An 8,962-nucleotide genomic window follows, 5' to 3' on the forward strand; every position below is an offset into this window, starting at 1 on the left:
TGAAATCGGGATTTCAAAGAGTTCTCATCATCTTTAACCTACATTCTATGCATACACACAAACAAACTATACATAATCATTCTTTGTTTGGGTGTCATCTAGAATTAGAGTTGATAACGTCCAATATAGGTTGTTGAATTAATAAATTGGGTTAGGATCTTTGAGGGTTTCAAATAAGAAAACCAAGTTGGGGTTTTCCTTCAAGATCAATTAGGGATTTAAAGGTTTTGGAAAAGATTACGGATTTGAAGTTTTTGGAAAAGATTACAGATTTTGGATCCGATCGAGTGAAGGCTTTGAAGAACAAAAGGTTCTTGCAAAGGAGTATGTAGCGGTAAATTCATGACCATCGAGCTATTGGTTAACTCAACGTCAATAAAACTAGAGTTGCCACCCACTTTCATTGTTTCCAAAGGAAAAGGGAAAAAGTACGAACAAAACCCAAAGATAAGAAGTTTTCAAATTAAAACTAATAAAATCCCAGAGATTACAAGTAAGGGGGTTGGTTACACAGAGGGAAGGTGTTAGCACCCAAAGTGTCCTAGGTACTCTTAGGGAGCCATTTTTTGTGTGTAAGTGTCTTTAGTTGGAAAAGATGTTTGCTAAAAAAGGAATGAGGGGTGAGAAAATAATTCATTAATTACAATTTTTGTGTTTGACAAGACCTTCGGTCTTATGCCTACGCACCAACATAAAAATGAGGGATCAAAACCTCGTAAATAATGGTAAAAATTTCAAAGAGATTGGTGGATTGATTTTAAAAAAAGCTTAAAGATATTTTGTTATCAAGGGAGAATACTCAACCAAACATTCACCGATAATGAGTGCTTTACAACATTTAAGAGGGATGACTCCAACTTGGATTCAATCAACAAGTATGTCACTAACCCCTAATAAATGGAAAGACTTATAATCAAATATCATAGAAATGGGAGAATTATATCTCAAACAAAGATAACTCAAATCTAAATTCTCTCTTTTGAAAAGTTTAAAAGAAAAAGGCACAAAATGGCCAAAAGGATTAGATGAGGTTGTTAGTTCTTTTTGTCTTTTAAAATTAAAGTCAATATGGTTAAGTTTATTTACAAGTCTTATTTAAGAAAATGTTTGAAAATTCAATGGCATAAGGCCAAAGTTTCTACTCATTAAAACAAGTCTAAGTTGAAAACACAAACGAAGAAGATTTTAAAATGAGGGAGATATTTTGAAATTAAAGAAGTGAGAGGAGATGAAGGGATTATCCTAGACAAAAATTAAAAGGTTAGAGTTGAAAATATCTGACCAATGGGATGCAATCCACAAGACAAGAATGTCAGATAGAAACCCATTTCCTTTGGACTTTTAAGCAAGCAATAAGCATAACCATCAAAGCAATTTATATGAAGATCATAGGCATCAAATAAAGATGACCAACATCCAAGCAAGCACTCCTAAAAGTAAGCAGTCTTCAGTGTCTTCAAAATGTATCAGATGAAATATTCCTTGTGGCACACTCATAGAAACAATCATCAGATAAAAACAACAATATCAAAATAAAAGCTTAAGCATAGAGACAAAGTAATAGATAAACCAATGGGGAACTCAAGGCTTGGTATCAGATGAATGACATTAGCCAAGATAACTCAGTCTCAAATAATGACATTGGCCAAGTCCTCAAAGCATAGGGAAGTTGCCTATTCTAAGTCCAAAAGCTCAGATCAAGTCAAAGACAGAGGTCCAACAGTCCACCAACATATTTTTTAGGGTTTTTGTTGTTATTAGGTATCTTAAGGTCCTAAGACCACAAACATAACAAAATCACAAGCACATAATATATACAAGCACAATGGTATGGCTCAAGTGAGCAAAGTGAAGATGACTGAAACATAAACAAGTTGCATGAAATGTAAATGGTAATGAATGATAAAACAAAATAAAGAAATGTTAGTGAAGGATTTAATTGTTTAAGTAATTCTTTGGAGAACACTTAACCATCCACTCACAAGCATGAAGACATGAACCAAGACATCATCTATGAGAAGGGATCCAACTTGGATAAATTAATAAGTATGCCACTAGCCCCCATAAATGTAAAAAAGGTTAAGTCTTCAAACAATACCATGAGGAATGGGATACTTACAATCTAGTTTACTAGAATGTTATGCCTTTTGGGACATATTTAGCTCTATGTTAAGCGATCGTATTTGGACTTATGTTAGAAGTCACAACTATCCGAGGTCGGGCAATAAAAATATTGGTGTTAATGTATGCTAGAGACATGGTACAAAGAACCAAGCTCCTAAAGCATACCACACGGAAAAATAAAATGGGGGTGGACCTATCTCATTCAAGCTCATGTTGATTCATCTGACATAATGTCATTGATGAATCAACTAGCATTTGATTTATAGAGAAATCATTGGTCAATAATGGAGTGGGAAGAAAAGGAATGAAGATGAAGAGAAATGGAAATAGAAACCCAAATTAATCAAGGGAGGAATTTCTTCTGATCAATACTATCCATTCGTCTTGAGGGATGAAGTTAACACTTCATCGACCCCCTAAATCCAATAGTATTGATCAAATAGAAGTCCAAATCAACTATGATCAAGGCCAAACAGAAGATGAAACGACACAAGGTCAACCAAATGGCTCAACAATATTTTTAAACAATTAAGCAATTTAAAAATGAATTAAAATGCATTTTTCAAAAGGAAAAACCTCAAATCCCTTCAAATCACCAAGTAAATGGCCAAGGGATTTATCCTAGGTCAAACAAGGTCAAATAACCTTATACAAAAATTTGAGGAATTTTTGGAAAGTGTAAGACCCCAATTTTGACCCGAAGATCCCTTATGCTATACCATCATATGAATTGGCATTGGGATCACACCTTGGGTCATCCTCCCCCCCTCATTCATTGGGTTTGCATTGGAAGATATCACCAAGCACCTTTTGATTGTATCATACTTTGTATTTTATCATCTTTACTAATCGAAATACCAAAAATATATCTTTGCATTTGTCTAACTCTTTTGTAGGTAGGGCACATGATCACCTTTGATCTATCAAGCTCACATCTAGGGTTTAAGACCCTCAGTGCAAGGAGTTCAATCAAGAATTGGTTTACTATGCCTCTAGGCATAATATATGGATCCCCATGAGCTTCACATGTTATTTTGATCAAGAATTCATCAAGATTTTGGAATTGGTTTGCCTTGGAAACCCTAATTCATCTGGGTATCTTGTGTAACTTCTTCAATAAGCTTCTTCACCAACTGATCAAATATTTCAAGGGATACTTCAAATTTCGTCATCGTATGCATATATGATCTCCCATGAGTCCCAAAAGTCAAGAGAATTGCAAGCTAGCAAGTTGGTTGATGGAGGTTGACCAGAGGAATTCATCTGATCAAAACTGGGTTCCCTAGACCCTATCTCCTACAAATTTTATCATATTAAAATGATTACAAGAGAAACGTTACTCCAAATGGTATTACAAATAACTTTCATGTTTAGGTCTATAGCTAGTTTTGCTTGGAAATTCATTTTTTATGGTGAAAGATTATGGGTCATTTTGTCTAAACCCTAATTTAGAGGTCAACTTCCCAAGGTCATAACTTGCTCATTTTTTATGATATGAAAGATTTACAAGTTTCTAAACTAAATTAAAGGTTTAGATTTTAAATTTTGTGTTGGAGGAAGAGCTAATTAAACTTTTATGAGCATGTTATATGAGGATACATTATAGGTCATTTTGGACCAATACCATTGAACAAGTGATTTTCCTCAACTTCAAAAATGCATAACTCCTTCATATCAAATCCAAATGATGTCCAATTTGTGATCATTTTTAAGGATTTTAAAGATCTACAACTTTTATGAAGGAACTTTTCTCATTTGAAGCTCACACAAAAAGTTAGCCAAGGTGGAATAAGTGAACATATGGCTTGACACTTAGAAAAGTTTTGATATGTTAAAATTTCCAAACTTCCACCTCAAAATTAATCATGATACAAACTTAAAATGGAAAAGTGTTCAACATGAAAGTTGTTCCTCTTGATCTAGCCTTTCCAAAAAGTCCAATTTTGTCCATTTTGGACAAGATTTTAATAGGTTGCGCATGGCTTGAACATAGCATCAACATTTGGCAAAAATCAAACTTCAAACTTCCATATACATTTGCCTTGCATTCCAAGTTGATTTTAGACTTACCCACACTCAATTAAGGACCAAAAGGAACGATCTCATGGGCCTGTACACGCCCATGCACACATGCATCACTCATGGCTAAATTTGGAAACTCAATTGTAAGGTGCAAATATCATGTGATTCAGCTATAAATAGAGGCCCATATGCTCAGAATTAGGGACTCCTTCGCACCAGCTTTGATATCAAACACTAAACCCTTCCATTTGAGAGGATAATCCTAAGAATTTCCTTGGGAAATTAAGTTTGAATCTCACTGTTTTGAGATTCAAAACTCCAGGAATCCAAGACCTTTTGTGCATTCTAATCTACTTCTGCAAGTATCTTGAGCAAGATCAAGCACGAGCCAAAGCAAGAACAAGTGAATTCAGACCTGCATTGAAGGTATTTTCCAGAAAATTTCATCTCTTCGATTCTCACTCAATTCTCTATAATTCTCTTGGATCCTTGGTTGTCTGAATTCCTACCAATGTAGGCAACAAGATTGAGTTGCTTTTAGGTCAAATCGAAGTAACTCAGATCATGCACCTCAAATTTCAACTCTTTGTATCTCTCAATATACTTGGAGTTAGGATGAATTGAGGCCAGATTCGTGCTTAGTGCCATTTTTACTTCAAAATCATGTCCTTCTTTTTTATTTTAGTGATGGTTATGATTGGACCAGTCCGACGAGGCTCGCCTGAGAAGGAGACCAGAGATTTGCTCTGGTGGTGAGTTGGCAAGTTGATCTGTTTGATTTATTTTAATCACGAGCGTTGGTTTGAATTACCATGTTTGGGGCGCGCTGACTAGAGTCCACAATGGATTGCGCGTTTGTGGTCACTTGATCTGCCACCTCAATTAATGAGGGAGATCAAGTGGTCCACGTTTTTTCTAATTATTTGATTTTCATTTTATTTGTGTTATTTTTTGTAATTCATATTAATTTTAATATTGGTCCTAAAAATATGAGAGTTTCACCAAAAAAATTTAAATAAATTCCTCTTTCATTTTCTAAATTAAAATTATTTTTTGGATCATTATTAATATTTTTCATGATTTAATTGATTATGTGAATATTTTTAATTGTTTAAAAATAGTTTTAAGTTTCCAAAAATTATGAAAAAGATTCTCCAATGTCCTTTGACCTTGTTTGACCTATGATAAATCTCATGGCATTTCTTTGGTGTTTTGATGAGGTTTTAGGAAATTGACCAACCATAATTTAATTTAATGCATATTTTAATTGGTTAAATGCCAAATATATTATCTTGAGCTTTTATTATTGACTTGTTGAGTTTGACTTGTGTTGTTGAGCCTTGGTCAAGGTTGATTTGACTTTGTTAAGTTAAGATCATTGGATTTAGGGGATTGATGAAATATGCATTTCATCTCCCAAAATGAATGAATGATCTTAATTTGGTAAAAGTCCTCCTTTGACCAATTTGTGTTGATTCCATTCCCCCTCCCTCTTCATCTCATTCCCCTTCTTTATTCATTCATGTCATGGACCTATGATATCTCTATATCCTAAAGCTAGTTGATTGCAAAATCAACATGAGTATGGATGAGATTAGGTCCACCACACTTTTGCATATTCTTTTTTTGTGTGTGTGGTATGTTTCATGAGCATAGTCCATTATACTATGTCTCTAACATGCATTAACACCAAAATTCTATTGTCCGGTCTCGCTACCGGGATTTCACGATAACATATGCCCAAGAGAGACAAGGTCAGAAGATTCACCACCGAATTTTATTTAGTTTACCTCTATCGGAGAGGAGAGGGGAGAAATTAAAAGGTCTCATTGTAAGGTAGCCCAAGAGAAAGCCTTTTGTATGCAAAAGTGACCTAAACTAAACAAAGGATAATGGTCTTACAAACATGTCCCCCTAAGGTGGTGCCATGATGCCATTGTTACAACATGAATGTAAGTTACAAATAAAATCCAACATTTACAAAGTATCACAAAGATAAGGAAAAGGCATCCAAGCAAGGGTCCTAAAATGAAATCCTCTAAGTCCAAGTTGATTAAGAGTGGAATGAATATTTTTGTCTTATCATTTTATCATGTTTTTGTTGTTTTTAATGTTTGATGACAATAAAATAAAAAACAAGTAAATAAACATGCATGATGAATTTGTACAATGATGATGATGAGTACTTTAATGTAAATTACAAGGTAATGACATAAAAGTAAATTACAAGATAAAGAAACAATATCACAATAATAATGGTTAGTGAATAAAAATGATATAAAACAAATATAAGTCAATAATACCAAAATCACAATAATAAAGGTTAATGATAAACAAAATTAATGAAGTATAATTAGTGCTAAGTAACATGTACAAAAATGAATATTATTTTAAGACTATTTTCCTAGGCCAAAAAGACTTAAAATATGACACATTAAGGGATAGCTTATCATTGATGCAAAGTATTGAAGATAATTAAAAAATCAACTAACAATAGATTTGTAACAAAGAAAGTTATGCAACCTTGAGTCCATCTATTAATATTTTAAAAAAGTGATTTGTTCTCTTTCTTTTATTTTTACTCCTATTTTTTTTGCAAGATAGTAAGGTAGTAAATAAATTAGCATAGTTTAAATGATATAGTTAGACAACAATAAACATAAACATAAAATACTTGAAATAAAGTGAACAATAAAATAAATTGCAAAAAAAATAAAGTGCAATAATATAAATGTTAAAGGTGAGTAGTTAGTGAACATAAACATAAAGTAAATGAAATAAAATGAACAATAAAATAAATTGCAAGGAATTAAAGTGCAATAATATAAATGTTATGAGTTAGTAATTAGTAGGTAGTAACAATAAACAAATGGATTAGCAAGTTAATGTAAAAATGTGGTTTCATCAATACATCAAATGAGCCAAATATGGTTAAAATAGAGACAATCTATCAATGCCTCAAAGTATCATGAATGATCTATTGATCAACCATTAATAGGTTTGAAACATTGAAGATTTAATCAAATCTAAACAACCATGATCATGAACTAATATACCTCATCAACCAAACAAATACAACAATAAGTACACAATAAAAGAAAATGATAACACACACAAAGCAACCACAAAAAGGTGAACAAAAAGATAGTAAAAGTAAAAAATCTAAAAAAAAAGTGAGTAAACCAAAGTTAATCATTTTTGCAAGCTTGAATCTAAACCATCTCAAAAGACCAACTATAAGACCCCAATTTTGACCCTAAGATCCCTCATGCAATTCCATCATAAGCATTAGCATTGGGATCATGCCTTGGCATTCTCCTTACTCCTCCCTTCATTGGGTTTGTTTTGGGGAAGATCACCAAGCACTTTGTGATTATATCATACTTGTATTTTATCATTTCACTAACCAAAATACCAAAAATATGTCTTTGCATTTGTCTAACTCTTTTGTAGGTATGGCATGATCTCATTTGATTCATCAAAGATCACATCTAGGGTTTGAGACCCTCATGAACAAAAGAGCACAACCAAAAATTGATTCAAGAATGGCCGTGAACATCATATATGAGTCCCAATGTTCTCTACATGTTATATTGATCAAGTTTTCTTCAAGAATTTGAGTGTGATTTGCCTTGGAAACCCTAGTTTGATTGGGTATCTTGAGTAACTTCTACAACAAGATATCTCACAAAATGATAAAATTTCTCAAGGGATACTTCAAAATTCATCATCTTATGCATATATGATCTACCATGAGCCAAGAAAATCAAGAGAATTGGAAATTAGCAAGTTGGTTGATGGTGGTTGGTCAGATGAATTCATCTGATCAAAACTGGGTCTCCCTAGACCCTATCTCCTACAATTTTCACCATATGAAAATGATTCCAAGATAAAACTTACTCTAAATGACATTACAAACAACTTTTATGTTGAGACCTAGATCTAGGTTTGCTTGAAAAATCATTTTCTATGTTGAAACATTATAGGTCATTTTGTCTAAACCCTAATTTGAAAATCAACTTCCCAAGGTCATAACTTGCTCAATTTTTATGAGATGAAATATTTCCAAGTTGCACAATCAAATTCAATGTGTCTACTTCAACTTTGCTGTATGTAGTAGGAGCTAATTCAACTTTTTTGAGCATGTGATATGAGGCTACATTATAGGTCACTTTTGACCTATACCATTGATCAAGTGATTTTTCCAAACTTCAAAAATGCATAACTCTATCATTTCCAATCCAAATGACATGAAATTGGTGACCATTTTGAAGGTTTTGATAGAGATAAAACTTTGATGAAGACACTTTTCTCATTTGAAGCTCCTATAAAAAGTTAAGCAAGGTGGAATATTGAGACATATGGCTTGACACTTAGAAAAATTTTGATATGTCAAAATTTTCCAAACTTCCACCTCAAAATTCTCCAAGTTCTAAGCTCCAAATGAAAAAGTGTTCAACATCAAACTTGTTCCTCTTGATCTCACCTTTCCAAAGAGCTCAAATTTATTCATTTTGGATGAGAAATGCATAGGCTGCGCATGGATTTAATAGGCTGATATCATTTGGCATGGATCCAACTTCAAACAACAATGCACATTGTAGCGGTGTATTCGTCGCTATATGATTTATCGATTAAACCATAAGCAAGGTATACAGTGATTTTCGAGTCGCCACCGCACTTTTATTTATCCAAAGGACTGGCTAAAAAGCGAACAAAAGCCTAAGAAGTTTTACACGTAGAAAACTAATAAAAAGATCAGAGAGTCTGGGTAAGGGGTAAATTACGCAATGGGAAGGTGTTAGGCACCCACTAC

The sequence above is a fragment of the Lathyrus oleraceus genome, chromosome 5 (genome assembly GCF_024323335.1).
Source record: "Lathyrus oleraceus cultivar Zhongwan6 chromosome 5, CAAS_Psat_ZW6_1.0, whole genome shotgun sequence".
Classification (NCBI taxonomy): Eukaryota; Viridiplantae; Streptophyta; class Magnoliopsida; order Fabales; family Fabaceae; genus Lathyrus; species Lathyrus oleraceus.